Source organism: Somniosus microcephalus, unplaced genomic scaffold (assembly GCF_052327205.1).
Source record: "Somniosus microcephalus isolate GS21.2 unplaced genomic scaffold, FLI_Smic_1.0 unresolved_chr1, whole genome shotgun sequence".
In the NCBI taxonomy this organism is placed as follows: Eukaryota; Metazoa; Chordata; class Chondrichthyes; order Squaliformes; family Somniosidae; genus Somniosus; species Somniosus microcephalus.
Window position 1 is genome coordinate 153,792,999 of NW_028225179.1, and position 14,008 is coordinate 153,807,006.

At 48.4% G+C, this 14,008-nt stretch overlaps 1 protein-coding gene across 2 annotated transcripts in view; it reads left to right on the forward strand.

The window, feature by feature from the left end:
• Positions 1–3,015: 3,015 nt before the first annotated feature.
• Positions 3,016–14,008, forward strand: part of LOC147096272 (butyrophilin subfamily 3 member A3-like) — a 51,274-nt gene continuing 40,281 nt past the window's right edge. The window contains exon 1 of one of the 2 annotated variants that reach the window (XM_085973863.1): positions 3,016–3,345. The gene's annotated coding sequence lies outside the window, so the exon portion shown is untranslated. Of the gene's footprint in view, positions 3,400–14,008 lie in introns of both variants that reach the window. The other variant, XM_085973862.1, reaches the window with a different exon arrangement.

Sequence of the window (14,008 nt, forward strand, 5' to 3'; positions counted from 1 at the left end):
AGGCCTTCAAGGAGGAGCTAATTTGGGTATAGACTAGGCACATTCCTATGAGGGGGAAAGGAAGGGCATCCAAAGCTGGAGCTCCCTGGATGATTAAAGAAATTGGGATTAAAATGAAACAGAAAAGGAGGCTTGTGACAATTGTAAGGTCCATAATACAGTACAGAACCAAGCTGAATATAGAAAGTACAGAGGAGAACATTAGAGCATAAGAAGTGCGAGCAGGAGTCGGCCTTATGGCCCCTCGAGCCTGCTCCGCCATTCAATAAGATCATGGCTGATCTTCGACCTCAACTCCACTTTCCTGCCTGATCTCCATATCCCTTGATTCCCCTAGAGTCCAAAAATCTATCGATCTCAGCCATGAATATACTCAAAGATTCAGCATTCACAGCCCTCTGGGGCAGAGAATTCCAAAGATTCACAACCCTCTGAGTGAAGAAATTCCTCCTCATCTCAGTCTTAAATGGCCGACCCCTTATCCTGAGACTATGACCTCTAGTTCTAGACACTCCAGCCAGGGGAAACAACCTCTCAGCATCTACCCTGTCAATCCCCTTCAGAATCTTGTATGTTTCAATGAGATCACCTCTCATTCTTCTAAACTCCAGAGAGTATCGGCCCATTCTACACAATCTCTCATCATAGGACAGCCCTCTCATCCCAGGAATCAATCTAGTGAACCTTTGTTGCACCGTCTCCAAGGTAAGTATATCCTTCCTTAGATAAGGAGACCAGAACTGTGCACAGTACTCCAGGTGTGGTCTCACCAAGGCCCTGTACAATTGTAGCAAGACTTCCTTACTCTTATACTCCAACCCCCTTGCAATAAAGGCCAACATGCCATTTGCCTTCCTAATTGCTTACTGTACCTACATGCTAGCTTTCTGTGTTTCTTGCACGAGGACACCCAAATCTCTCTGAACACCAACATTTGAAAGTTTCTCACCATTTAAAAAAGATTCTGTTTTTCTATTCTTCCTACCAAAGTGAATAACCTCACCTTTCCCTACATTATACTCCATCTGCCACCTTACTGCCCACTCACTTAGTCTATCTATATCACGTTGCAGACTCTTTGTGTGCTCCTCACAGCTTACTGTCCCACCTAGCTTTGCATCATCAGCAAACTTGGATACATTACACTCGGTCCCTTCATCTGGGTCATTAATAAGAGGGGCAAAGAGAGAGAGTACGAGAATAGATTAGCGGCTAACTTAAAAGAGAACACAACAGTCTTTTATAAACCTATAAATAGTGAAAGGGTAGTCAAAGGAAGGGTGGGGCTGATTATGGACCAAAAAGGAGATCTTCTTGTGGAGGCAGAGGGCATGGCTGAGGTACTAAATGAGAACTTTGCCTCCATCTTCACTAGAGAAGAGGGTGCTGCGAATGTAGCAGTAAAGGAGGAGGTAGTAGAGAAATTGGATAGGATAAAAATAGATAAAGAGGAGGTAATTAAAAGGTTGGCAGTGCTCAAAGTAGAAAAGTCACCCGGTCTGGATGGGATGCATCCTAGGTTACTCTTGGATATGAGAGTGGTGCCAGAGGACTGGAGGATTGCTGATGTTACACCCCTTTTCAACAAAGGGGGAGAGGGATAAACCCAGCAGTTAAAGGCCAGTCTGACTAACGGTGGTGGTGGGGACATTTCCAGAGGTGGTGGGGGGGGGAAAACTTCCCAACCGATTAACATTCCCGAGCGAAGCGGCTGGTGGATGCACACCCGCCTGGAACTTGCTGAGTGGGAATAGCATGGAAAGTCTAACTCGGAGCGGGCTCTTGCTGTGCTAGTATTACAGGGGGGGGAGGAGGAAAGAGTGGGACTAATTGGACAGGACTTCCAAAGAGCCGGCACAGGCACAATGGGCCGAATGGCCTCCTTCTGAGCTGTAAGATTCTAGGATTGCAAACGAGTAACTACTTTGCACTTTAACATAGGACGAACGAGGACAGGCAATAGAAACTAAAGGGTACAATTCTAAAGGGGTGCAGGAACAGAGAGACCTGGGGGTATATGTGCACAAATCGTTGACGGTGACAGGACAGGTTGAGAAAGTGGTTAAAAAAGCTTACGGGATCCTGGGCTTCATAAATAGAGGCATAGGGTACAAAAGCAAGGAAGTTATGATGGACCTTTATAAAACACTGGTTCGGCCTCAACTGGAGGATTGTGTCCCATTCGGGGCACCACACTTTAGGAAGGATGTGAAGGCCTTAGAGAGGGTGCAGAAAAGATTTACAAGAATGGTTCCAGTGATGAGGGACTTCAGTTACATGGATAGACTGGAGAAGCTAGGTGGCATAGTGGTTAGCACTGTTGCCTCACAGCGCCAGGGACCCGGGTTCGAATCCGGCCTCGGGTGACTGCCTGTGTGGAGTTTGCACATTCTCCCCGTGTTTGCGTGGGTTTCCTCCGGGTGCTCCGGTTTCCTCCCACAGTCCAAAGATGTGCGGGTTAGGTTGATTGGCTATGATAAATTGACCCTTAGTGTTAGGGGGATTAAATACATGGGGTTACGGGGATAGGGTGGAATATGTGTTGGTGTAGGGGTTACGGGGATTGGGTGGGATATGTGTCGGTGCAGGCTCAATGGGCCGAAATGGCCTCTATCTGCACTGTGGGGTTTCTGTGATTTCTGTGAAGCTGGGATTGTTCACCTTAGAGCAGAGAAGGTTGAGAGGAGATTTGATAGAGGTGTTCAAAATCATGGGGGGTCTAGACAGAGAGAAACTGTTCCCATTGGCGGAGGGGTGGAGAACCAGAGGACACAGATTTAAGGTGATTGGTAGAAGAACCAAAGGCGACATGAGGAGAAACATTTTTACGCAGCGATTGGTTAGGATCTGGAATGCACTGCCTGAGTGGGTGGTGGAGGCAGATTCAATTGTAGCTTTCAAAAGGGAATTGGATAAGTACCTGAAGGAAAAAAAATTCAGGGCTAAGGGGGAAAGGGAGTGTGACTAGCTGAAGTGCTCTTGCAGAGGGCCGGCACGGGCTCGACGGATCGAATGGCCTCCTTCTGTGCTGTAACCATTCTATGGTACTAACATACAGCCGGGGAATCGAATGCAATAAACACAGAAAAGTCCATCAATTTCCCAATTTTATTTTTGGGCGGGGGAGGAGACAAAAAATAAGCAGAGTTGGGAGAGGTGAGGGATTGAAATGATTTACTGCCTGGGACTCTGCCCCCAATATAAAATCTCCGGGAGGCCGGGGAGTCGCCGCCCCTTTTTGATATTTCCGACGGAAATAGGTTTAAAAGTGAAACTAGAGAAAGGCTCAGCTCGAACCGCCATGTTGGCCTGTCCTGCTTCGGATCCATTGAAAAGAGAATAAAGGTGTTTAAAAAGCAGCAGCGAGAGAGGGAGCGAAGGTGTTTGATGTCCCGGCAGGTGCGTGTTGCCTGAATGTAGCGAATACAAGTCGCTACATCGGGACCATTGTGTCGGTTTCCGGGTTCGGCGTGGCCCAGGGCGAGGTCTCTCTCTCTCTCTGGTCGGGTACAAGGCGCAGGATCTGGGCAGTGGCGCCTCCACTTTAATGGGTGTGTGTGAGATGGCGAAAAAAGAGAGATCAAAACCTCTGGGGCTCAGGACCATCTCTGAACCAGCTCTCCCCGCCCCCCTGAAACTGACACACTGAGTCTATAATCAAAACACAAGGCAATTCAAGTTCCCCAATCACTGAATCAGCTCAATTCCGGTTGATTTTTGCTGAGTTCAATCAGAAGGTCACATTCACCAAATCCACTGGTCCCAGCCTCCAGGCGAACACCATGAAAGGAAGGACCTGCATTTCTATAGCGCCTTTTACATCCTCAGCACTTTACGGCCAATGAAAAACTTTTTTTTTGATGTGAAGTCACTGTTGGAAAACAGCCAAAACTGCGCACAGCAAGCTCCCACGTACAGCAGTGTGAGCATGACCAGTTAATCTGTGTTTTTTGTGATGTCGCTTGAGGGATGAATGTTGCCCCAGGAGTCCGGGTACAACTCGGGCTCTGTCACCTCCCCCACTCTGATGGGCCTCAGCACCCAGTGTTATAGAGGCAGTCTTGGTGGGTGAGTTGCAAGCAGGAGAGGTCAGTGAAGCTTCCCCAATCTGGTGGGACTCCCTAACTCCTGTTCCGTCACCCCTGTGCTCGCTGACCTACGCTGGCTCCCGGTTTGGCAATGCCTCGATCATCCTTGTTTCCCAATCCCTCCATGGCTTCTCCCCTCCCTGTCTCTGATACCTCCTCCAGCCCTACAACCCTCCCAGCTCTCTGCGCTCCTCCAATTCTGGCCTTTTATGCATCCCTGATTTTAATCGCTCCACCATTGGTGGCCGTGCCCTCAGCTGCCTGAGCCCCAAGCTCTGGAATTCCATCTATAAACTTCTCCGCCTCACTACCTCGCTCTCCTCCTTTAAGTCACTCCTTAAAACCTACTTCTTTGACCAGCTTTTGGTCACTTGTCCGAATATTGCCTTATGTCTGATAACGCTCCTGTACAGCGCCTTGGGACATTTTACTAAGTTAAAGGCGCGCTATATAAGAAAGTTGTTGTCGGGAGAATTGGCCTCCCTCGTGCAAATGAGTGTGGAGTGGGAGACGGAGCCCAAGGTGGGAGGATTTCTAGGATAGTCTCTGGGAGTGTGTCAATATTTACAGGGCGTCTCTGGGAGTGTGTCAGTATTTACAGGGCGTCTCTGGGAGTGTGTCAGTATTTACAGGGCGTCTCTGGGAGTGTGTCAGTGTTTACGGGGGTCTCAGGGAGTGTGTCAGTATTTACGGGGGTCTCAGGGAGTCTGTCAGTATTTACAGGGTGGTCTCGGGGAGTGTGTCAGTATTTACAGGGAGTCTCTGGGAGTGTGTCAGTATTTACAGGGAGTCTCTGGGAGTGTGTCAGTATTTACAGGGAGTCTCTGGGAGTGTGTCAGTATTTACAGGGAGTCTCTGGGAGTGTGTCAGTATTAACGGAGGTTTCTGGGAGTGTGTCAGTATTTACATGGGGTCTCGGGGAGTGTGTCAGTATTTACAGGGGGGTGTCTGGGAGTGTGTCAGTATTTACAGGGGGTCTCGGGGAGTGTGTCAGTATTTACAGGGGGGTCTCGGGGAGTGTGTCAGTATTTACAGGGGGGTCTCGGGGAGTGTGTCAGTATTTCCTCAGGGCAGTGTCCTAGGTCCAACCATCTTCAGCTGTTTCATCAATGACCTTCCCTCCATCATAAGGTCAGAAGTGGGGATGTTCGCTGATGATTGCACACTGTTCAGCACCATTCGAGACTCGTCAGATACTGACGCAGTCCATGTCCATATGCAGCAAGACTTGGACAACATTCAGACTTGGGCTGACAAGTGGCAAGTAACATTCGCACCACACAAGTGCCAGGCAATGACCATCTCCAACAAGCGAGACTCTAACCATCTCCCCTTGACATTCAATGGCATTACCATCACTGAGGGTTACAGAGGGGTCTCTGGGAGTGTGTCAGTATTTACAGGGGAGTCGAAGAGTGTGTCAGTATTTACAGGGGGTCTCTGGGAGTGTGTCAGTATTTACACGGGAGTCTGAGAGTGTCAGTATTTAGAAACATAGAAGATAGGAGCAGGAGTAGGCCATTCGGCCCCTCGAGCCTGCTCCGCCATTCAATGAGATCATGGCTGATCATCCAAATTCAGTACCCTGTCCCTGCTTTCTCCCCATACCCCTTGATCCCTTTAGCCTTAAGAAATATATCTAACTCCTTCTTGAATATATTTAATGAATTGGCCTCTACTGCCTTCTGTGATAGAGAATTCCACAGGTTCACCACTCTCTGGGTGAAGAAATTCCTCCTCATCTCTGTCCTAAATGGCTTACCCCTTATCTTTAGACTGTGACCCCTGGTTCTGGACTCCCCTGCCATTGGGAACATCCTTCCTGCATCTAGTCTGTCTAGTCCTGTTAGAATTTTATAAGTTTCAATGAGATCCCCTCTCATTCTTCTAAACTCCAGCGAGTATAAGCCCAATCAAGCCAATCTCTCCTCACACGTCATTCCTGCCATCCCAGGTATCAGTCTGGTGAATCTTCACTGTACTCCCTCCATGGCAAGAACATCCTTCCTCAGATAAGGCGACCAAAACTGCACACAATACTCAAGGTGTGGTCTCACCAAGGCCCTGTACAACTGCAGCAAGACATCCTTGTTCCTGTACTCGAATCCTCTCGCTACGAAGGCCAACATACCATTTGCCTTCTTAACCGCCTGCTGCACCTGCATACTTACCTTCAGCGACTGGTGCACAAGGACACCCTGGTCTCGTTGCACTTCCCCCTTCTCCCAATCTATTGCCGTTCAGATAATAATCTGCCTTCCTGTTTTTGCCACCAAAGTGGATAACCTCACATTTATCCACATTATATTGCATCTGCCCTGCTTCTGCCCAATCACCCAACCTGCCCAAATCATACTGGAGTTTCTCGGCATCCTTCTCACAGCACACATGCCTACCCAGCTTTGTGTCGTCTGCAAATTTGGAGATATTACATCTAGTTCCCTCATCTAGTCATTAATATATATTGTGAATAACTGGGGTCCAAGGACCGATCCCTGCGGTACCCCACTAGTCACTGCCTGCCACTCGGAAAAAGAGCCGTTTACTCCAACTCTTTGCTTCCTGTCTACCAACCAGTTCTCTATCCAAGTCAATACCTTGCCCCAATCCCATGTGCCTTAACTTTACACGCTAATCTCTTATGTGGGACCTTATCGAAAGCCTTCTGAAAGTCCAAATACACCACATCCGCTGGTTCTCCCTTATCTATCCTACCAGTTACATCCTCAAAAAATTCCTGTAGATTAGTCCAGCACGATTTACCTTTTGTAAATCCATGTTGACTTTGTCCGATCCTGTCGCTGTTTTCCAAGTGCTCTGCTATTACATCTTTTATAATGGACTCTAGCATTTTCCCCACTACCGATGTCAGGCTTACCGGTCTATAATTCCCCGTTTTCTCTCTACCACCTTTTCTGAATAGTGGGGTAACATTAGCTACCCTCCAATCCATGGGAACTGTTCCCGAATCTATAGAATTTTGGAAGATGACCAGCAATGCATCTACTATTTCTAGGGCCACTTCCTTAAGTACCCTAGGATGTAGATTATCAGGCCCTGAGGATTTATCGGCCTTCAATTCTGTCAATTTCCTTAACACCATTTCCCTACAAATACTGATTTCATTCAGTTCCTCCCTCTCATTAGACCCTATGTTCCCCGACTGGACTGGACAGACGAGATGCAGGGAGGATGTTCCCGATGGTCGGGGAATCCAGAACCAGGGGTCACAGTTTAAGGATAAGGGGTAAGCCATTTAGGACAGAAATTAGGAGGAATTTCTTCACCCAGAGAGTGGTGAACCTGTGGAATTCTCTACCACAGAAGGCAGTAGAGGCCAATTCATTAAATATATTCAAGAAGGAGTTGGATATATTTCTTACGGCTAAAGGGATCAAGGGATATGGGGAGAAAGCAGGGACCGGGTACTGAACTTGGATGATCAGCCATGATTGCATTGAATGGCCTACTCCTGCTCCTATCTTCTATGTTTCTATGACATCTTGGAGAGGTTATTTGTGTCCTCCTTTGTGAAGACAGAACCAAAGTATGTATTTAATTGGTCTTCCATTTCTTTGTTCCCCATTATAAATTCCCCTGATTCTGACTGCAAGGGACCTACACTTGACTGCACCAATCTTTTTCTCTTCACATATATCTAGAAGCTTTTACTGTCAGTTTTTATGTTTCCTGCAAGCTTACTCTCATACTCTATTGTCCCCTTCTTAATTAATCCCTTTGTCCTCCTTTGCTGAATCCTAACCTGCTCCCAATCCTCAGGTTTGCTGCTTTTTCTGGCCAATTTATACGTCCTCTCCTTGGATCTTATGCTATCCCTAATTTCCCTTGTTAGCCACGGTTGAGTCACCTTTTTTGTTTTATTTTTATGCCAAACAGGGATGAACAAATTCTGTAGTTCATCCATGCGATCTTTAAATGTTTGCCATTGCCTATCCACCGTCAACCCTTTAAGTAACATTCCCCAATCCATCCTACCCAACTCGTGCCTCATACCATCGTAGTTTCCTTTATTTAAATTCAGGCCCCTAGTCTCTGAGTCAAATACTTCACTTTCCATCTTAATGAAGAATTCGATCATATTATGATCGCTCCGCCCCAAGGGTCCTCACACAACAAGATTGCTAATTAATCCTTTCTCATTACATAATACCCAGTCTAAGATGGCCTGATCTCTAGTTGGTTCCTTGACATATTGGTCCAGGAAACCAGCCCGTATATACTCCAGGAACAATTCCTCCACAATATTGTTACTAATTTGGTTAGCCCAATCTATATGTAGATTAAAGTCACCCATGATAATTGCTGTGCCCTTATTGCACGCGTCTGTAATTTCCCGTTTAATGCCATCCCCAACCTCTGCATTACTGTTTGGGGGTCTGTATACAGCTCCCACTAATGTTTTCTGCCCCTTGGTATTTCTCAGCTCTATCCATACAGATTCCACATCATCAGAGCTAATATGCTTCCTTACTATTGTGTTAATCTCCTCTTTAACCAGCAATGCTACCCCACCTCCTTTTCCTTTTTGCCTGTCTTTCCTGAATATTGAATACCCCTGGATGTTGAGTTCCCAGCCTTGGTCACCCTGGAGCCATGTTTCCATAATCCCAATTGTATCATATTCGTTTACATCTGTTTGCGTAGCTAATTCATCCACCTTATTACGAATGCTCCTCGCATTAAGACACAAAGGCCTAGAAATTCAGTGGGCTGCGCCACCAGTTAGCGCCCAAAGAGGGCACTTAGTGGCTTTAGCGCCACTGGCCACACCTCCCGCGATATTTAGCGGGGCGCTAATGGCGGCATTAGCCTGTAGCGCTGCGCCGCCACTGATGACGTCATCGGTGTGCGCAGCGCCCCGCTCCCGCCCCGATCACCATATTTGGTCGCGCCCGCCTCTTTAACACCGGTCGCAAATCGCGACCGGTTCACAGGGCCTACCTGTGGCGGTAGTGGCGCAAGTTAAGGTGGAGGTGCGGGCGGACGCTTTTTCGGCGACCGCCTGCCAGCACCTCCGTCCCCGGCCTCCTAAACCCACCCCGCCCCCCCGCGGCATTGCCGGCTGTTTCCCAAGAGCCCGGCACTTCTCCTTGGTGCCGGGCTCATTTGCCGGCACTCGCGAGCGGGGCTCGCGCTGTTGCAGGCACCTCCCCCTTAACAGTGGGAGGAAGGCCTGCAGTACCGCAGCGCGCCGTGCCTCAGCGTGTGGCGCTGTGGCCCTTAGCGCGCCGATATTCAGTGAGCGCCCCAAGCGGGGCGCGGGGAGCCTCGAGTAGCGGCCCGCTTCCGTTTGGGGCGCTGAAACTGAATATCGGGATGGCGCAAGTGGCTCCGCTCGCAGCGGTAATTCCGGCGCCCAGGCAAGCTTGGCGCCCCAAACGGGGCCCAACTGAATTTCTAGGCCAAAGCCTCCAGGCTTGTTTTTTTAACACACTTAGACCTTTTAGAACTATTATTTACTGTGGCCATGTTTGATTTTAAACGCTTGATTTGTCTGCCTACCATTTTTGCTTTTCTCCTTCCTGTCTTTTGCTTCTATCCTTGTTTCCCATTACTCTGTCTCCCTGCACAGGTTCCCAACCCCCTGCCATTTTAGTTTAAAACCTCCCCAACAGCACTAGCAAACATCGGACATCAGTCCCGGTCCTGTCACGTGCAAACCATCCAGTTTGTACTGGTCCCAACTCCCCCAAAACTGGTTCCAATGTCCTGGGCATTTGAATCCCTCCCCCTTGCACCATTCCTCTAGCCACGTATTCATCTGACATATCCTTTTATTTCTACTCTGACTAGAACGTGACACTGGTAGCAATCCTGCGATTATTACCTCCGGAGGTCCTATTTTTAAATTTACCTCCTTTCAGGACCTCTGGGAGTGTGTCAGTATTTACAGGAGGGTCTCTGGGAGTGTGTTAGTATTTACAGAGGAGTCTCTGGGAGTGTGTCAGTATTTACAGGGGGTCTCTGGGAGTGTGTCAGTATTTCCAGGGGGTCTCTGGGAGTGTGTCAGTATTTACAGAGGAGTCTCTGGGAGTGTGTCAGTATTTCCAGGGAGTCTCTGGGAGTGTGTCAGTATTTACAGTGGAGTCTCTGGGAGTGTGTCAGTATTTCCAGGGAGTCTCTGGGAGTGTGTCAGTATTTCCAGGGAGTCTCTGGGAGTGTGTCAGTATTTACAGGGGGTCTCTGGGAGTGTGTCAGTATTTACAGCGGGGCTTCGGGGAGTGTGTCACTATTTACAGGGGGTCCCCGGGAGTGTGTCAGTATTTACAGTGGAGTCTCTGGGAGTGTGTCAGTATTTCCAGGGAGTCTCTGGGAGTGTGTCAGTATTTCCAGGGAGTCTCTGGGAGTGTGTCAGTATTTCCAGGGAGTCTCTGGGAGTGTGTCAGTATTTACAGGGGGTCTCTGGGAGTGTGTCAGTATTTACAGAGGAGTCTCTGGGAGTGTGTCAGTATTTACAGGGGGTCTCTGGGAGTGTGTCAGTATTTACAGAGGAGTCTCTGGGAGTGTGTCAGTATTTCCAGGGAGTCTCTGGGAGTGTGTCAGTATTTCCAGGGAGTCTCTGGGAGTGTGTCAGTATTTCCAGGGAGTCTCTGGGAGTGTGTCAGTATTTCCAGGGAGTCTCTGGGAGTGTGTCAGTATTTACAGGGAGTCTCGGGGAGTGTGTCACTATTTACAGGGGGTTCCCGGGCGTGTGTCAGTGTTTACAGGGGGGTCTCTGGGAGTGTGTCAGTATTTACAGGGGGTCTCTGGGAGTGTCAGTATTTACAGGGGATGTCTCTGGGAGTGTGTCAGTATTTACAGGGGGGTCTCCTGGGAGTGTGTCATTATTTACAGGGGCATCCCTGGGAGTGTGTCAGTATTTACAGGGAGTCTCTGGGAGTGTTTCAGTATTCACAGGGAGGTCTCTGGTAGTGTGTCACTATTTACAGGGGGTCTCTGGGCGTGTGTCAGTATTTACATAGGGTCTCTGGGAGTGTGTCAATATTTACAAGGGGTCTCTGCGAGTGTCAGTATTTACAGGGGTTCTCGGAGTGTGTCAGTATTTACAATGGTTCTACGGGAGTGTGTCAGTTTTTACAGGGGGTTTCCGGGAGTGTCTCAGTATTTACAGGGTGTCTTGGGGAGTGTGTCAGTATTTACAGGGGTTCTCTGGGAGTGTGTCAGTATTAACAGGGGGGGTCTCCTGGGAGTGTGTCAGTATTTACAGGGGTTCTCTGGGAGTGTGTCAGTATTAACAGGGGGGGTCTCCTGGGAGTGTGTCAGTATTTACAGGGACATCCCCGGGAGTGTGTCAGTATTTACAGGGGGTCTCTGGGAGTGTGTCTGTATTTACAGGGGTGTCCCCGGAAATGAGTCAGTATTTACAGGGAGTCTCTGGGAGTGTGTCAGTATTTACAGCGGGGCTTCGGGGAGTGTGTCACTATTTACAGGTAGTTCCCGGGAGTGTGTCAGTATTAACAGGAGGGTCTCTGGGAGTGTGTCAGTATTTACAGGGAGTCTATGGGCGTGTGTCAGTGTTTACAGGAGGGTCTCTGGGAGTGTCAATATTTACAGGGAGCCTAGGAGTGTGTCAGTATTTACACGGGGTCCCCGGCAATGTGTCAGTATTTACAGGGGGTCTCTGGGAGTGTGTCATTATTTACAGGGGGGTCTCCTGGGAGTGTGTCAGTATTTACACGGGTTCTCTGGGAGTGTCAGTATTAACGGGGGTCTCTGGGAGTGTGTCGGTATTTACAGGGGGTCTCTGGGAGTGTGTCAGTAGGTACAGGGGGTCTCTGGGAGTGTGTCAGTATTTACACGGGTTCTCTGGGAGTGTCAGTATTAACGGGGGTCTCTGGGAGTGTGTCGGTATTTACAGGGGGTCTCTGGGCGTGTGTCAGTAGGTACAGGGGGTCTCTGGGAGTGTGTCAGTATTTACAGGGAGTCTTGGGGAGTGTGTCAGTATTTACAGGGGGGTCTCTGGGAGTGTGTCAGTATTTACAGGGGGTTCTCCTGGTGAGTATATCTCTTTTTTTAAGCTTAAACTCTGGTTTATAGTTTCTAAGGTGCGATATTCATCATCTAGAATCGGGGCAGAGGGTATTTAAGAATAATAAATTTAATCAATTGCATAGAATGGGAGATCAGGTGATGTGTTGCTGCTGCAATATGTGGGAGCTGGTGGACACCATTGATGCTCACGGTGATCACATTTGCAGTAAGTGTTGGCTGCTTGAGGAATTCCGGCTCCGTGTTGAAGAGCTGGAGTCTGAGCTTCAAACACTTAGACACATCAGGGAGGGGGAGTTTTACCTGGACTCTGTGTATCAGGAGGTAGTCACACCAATTAGATTAATTAATTCAGATGTAGTCCGTGGCCAGGGTCAGGATGGTGTGACTAGAAGTGAGGCAGGTACGGGGATCCAGGAGGTAGTGTTGGAGGAGCCGCAGCCCTTGCTCTTGTCCAACAGGTTTGAGGCTCTTACTCCCTGTGAGGATGGGAACGGGGACTGCGGGGAGGATGAGCAACCCGGCCACAGCACCGTGGAGCGGGGGGGGCCATTCAAGTGGGGGAGATAAAAGAAATGTTGTAGTGGTAGGGGATAGTATCGTTAGGGGCATAAAGTTCTTTGCAGCCGAGAGCGAGTGTCCCGAAGGCTGTGTTGCCTGCCTGGTGCCAGGGTTAAGGACATCTCCTCTGGGCTGGAGAGAAACTTGGAGTGGGAGGGGGAGGATCCAGTTGTCGTGGTCCATGTTGGTACCAATGACATAGATAGGACAAGGAAGGAGGTTCTGCTGAGGGAGTTTGAGCAGCTAGGGGCCAAATTAAAAAGCAGAACCACAAGGGTAATAATCTCTGGATTACTACCTGAGCCACGTGCAAATTTGGCTAGGGTAAATAAAATTAGAGAGTTAAATGCGTGGCTCAAAGACTGGTGTGGGAGAAATGGGTTTTGCTTCCTGGGACACTGGCATCAGTACTGGGACAGGAGAGAGCTGTTCCATTGGGACGGACTTCACTTGGCCAGTGCTGGGACTAGAGTCCTGGCGAATCGAATAACTAGGGCTGCAGAGAGGGCTTTAAACTAATTAGTGGGAGGGAGGTTTTAAGAGAGCTAAAAATGACAGCGGAGAAGGCAATAGAGCAAGGTAGCAGTGGGGGGATTAAAAACCAGAGCGTGTCAGGAAGGGACAGAATGTATATAATAAAGGTAAAGTAGTAAAAGGGGTAAAAGCACGAATAAATTGTCAGAAAACATATTTGAAAGTTCTTTATCTGAATGCACGCAGCATTCGTAACAAAATTGACGAGTTGACGGTACAAATAACTACACATGGGTATGATCTGGTGGCCATTACGGAAACATGGCTGCAAGATAATCATGACTGGGAACTAAACATACAAGGGTATTTGACAATTAGGAAAGACAGACAGGAAGGAAAGGGAGGTGGGGTTGCTAGGTTAATCAAGGATGGAATCACTGCAATAGTCAGAAATGATATTGGGTCAAAGGATCAGGATAGTGAAATAGTTTGGGTGGAGATAAGGAATAATAAGGGGAAAAAGTCACTAGTGGGCATAGTCTATAGGCCTCCTAACAGTTGCAACTCTGTTGGTCGGAGTATAAATCAGGAAATAGTTGGGGCTTGTAATAAGGGAACAGCTATAATCATGGGAGATTTTAACTTTCATATTGACTGGACTAATCAAATTGGGCATGGCAGCCTTGAGGAAGAGTTCATAGAGTGTATTAGGGACGGGTTCCTTGAACCAACCAGGGGGCAGGCAATCTTAGATTTGGTCCTGTGTAATGAGACAGGATTAATAAAAAATGTCTAGTAAAGGATCCCCTTGGAATGAGTGACCATAATATGGTTGAATTCCAAGTTCAGTTTGAGGATGAGAGAGTTGGATCTCA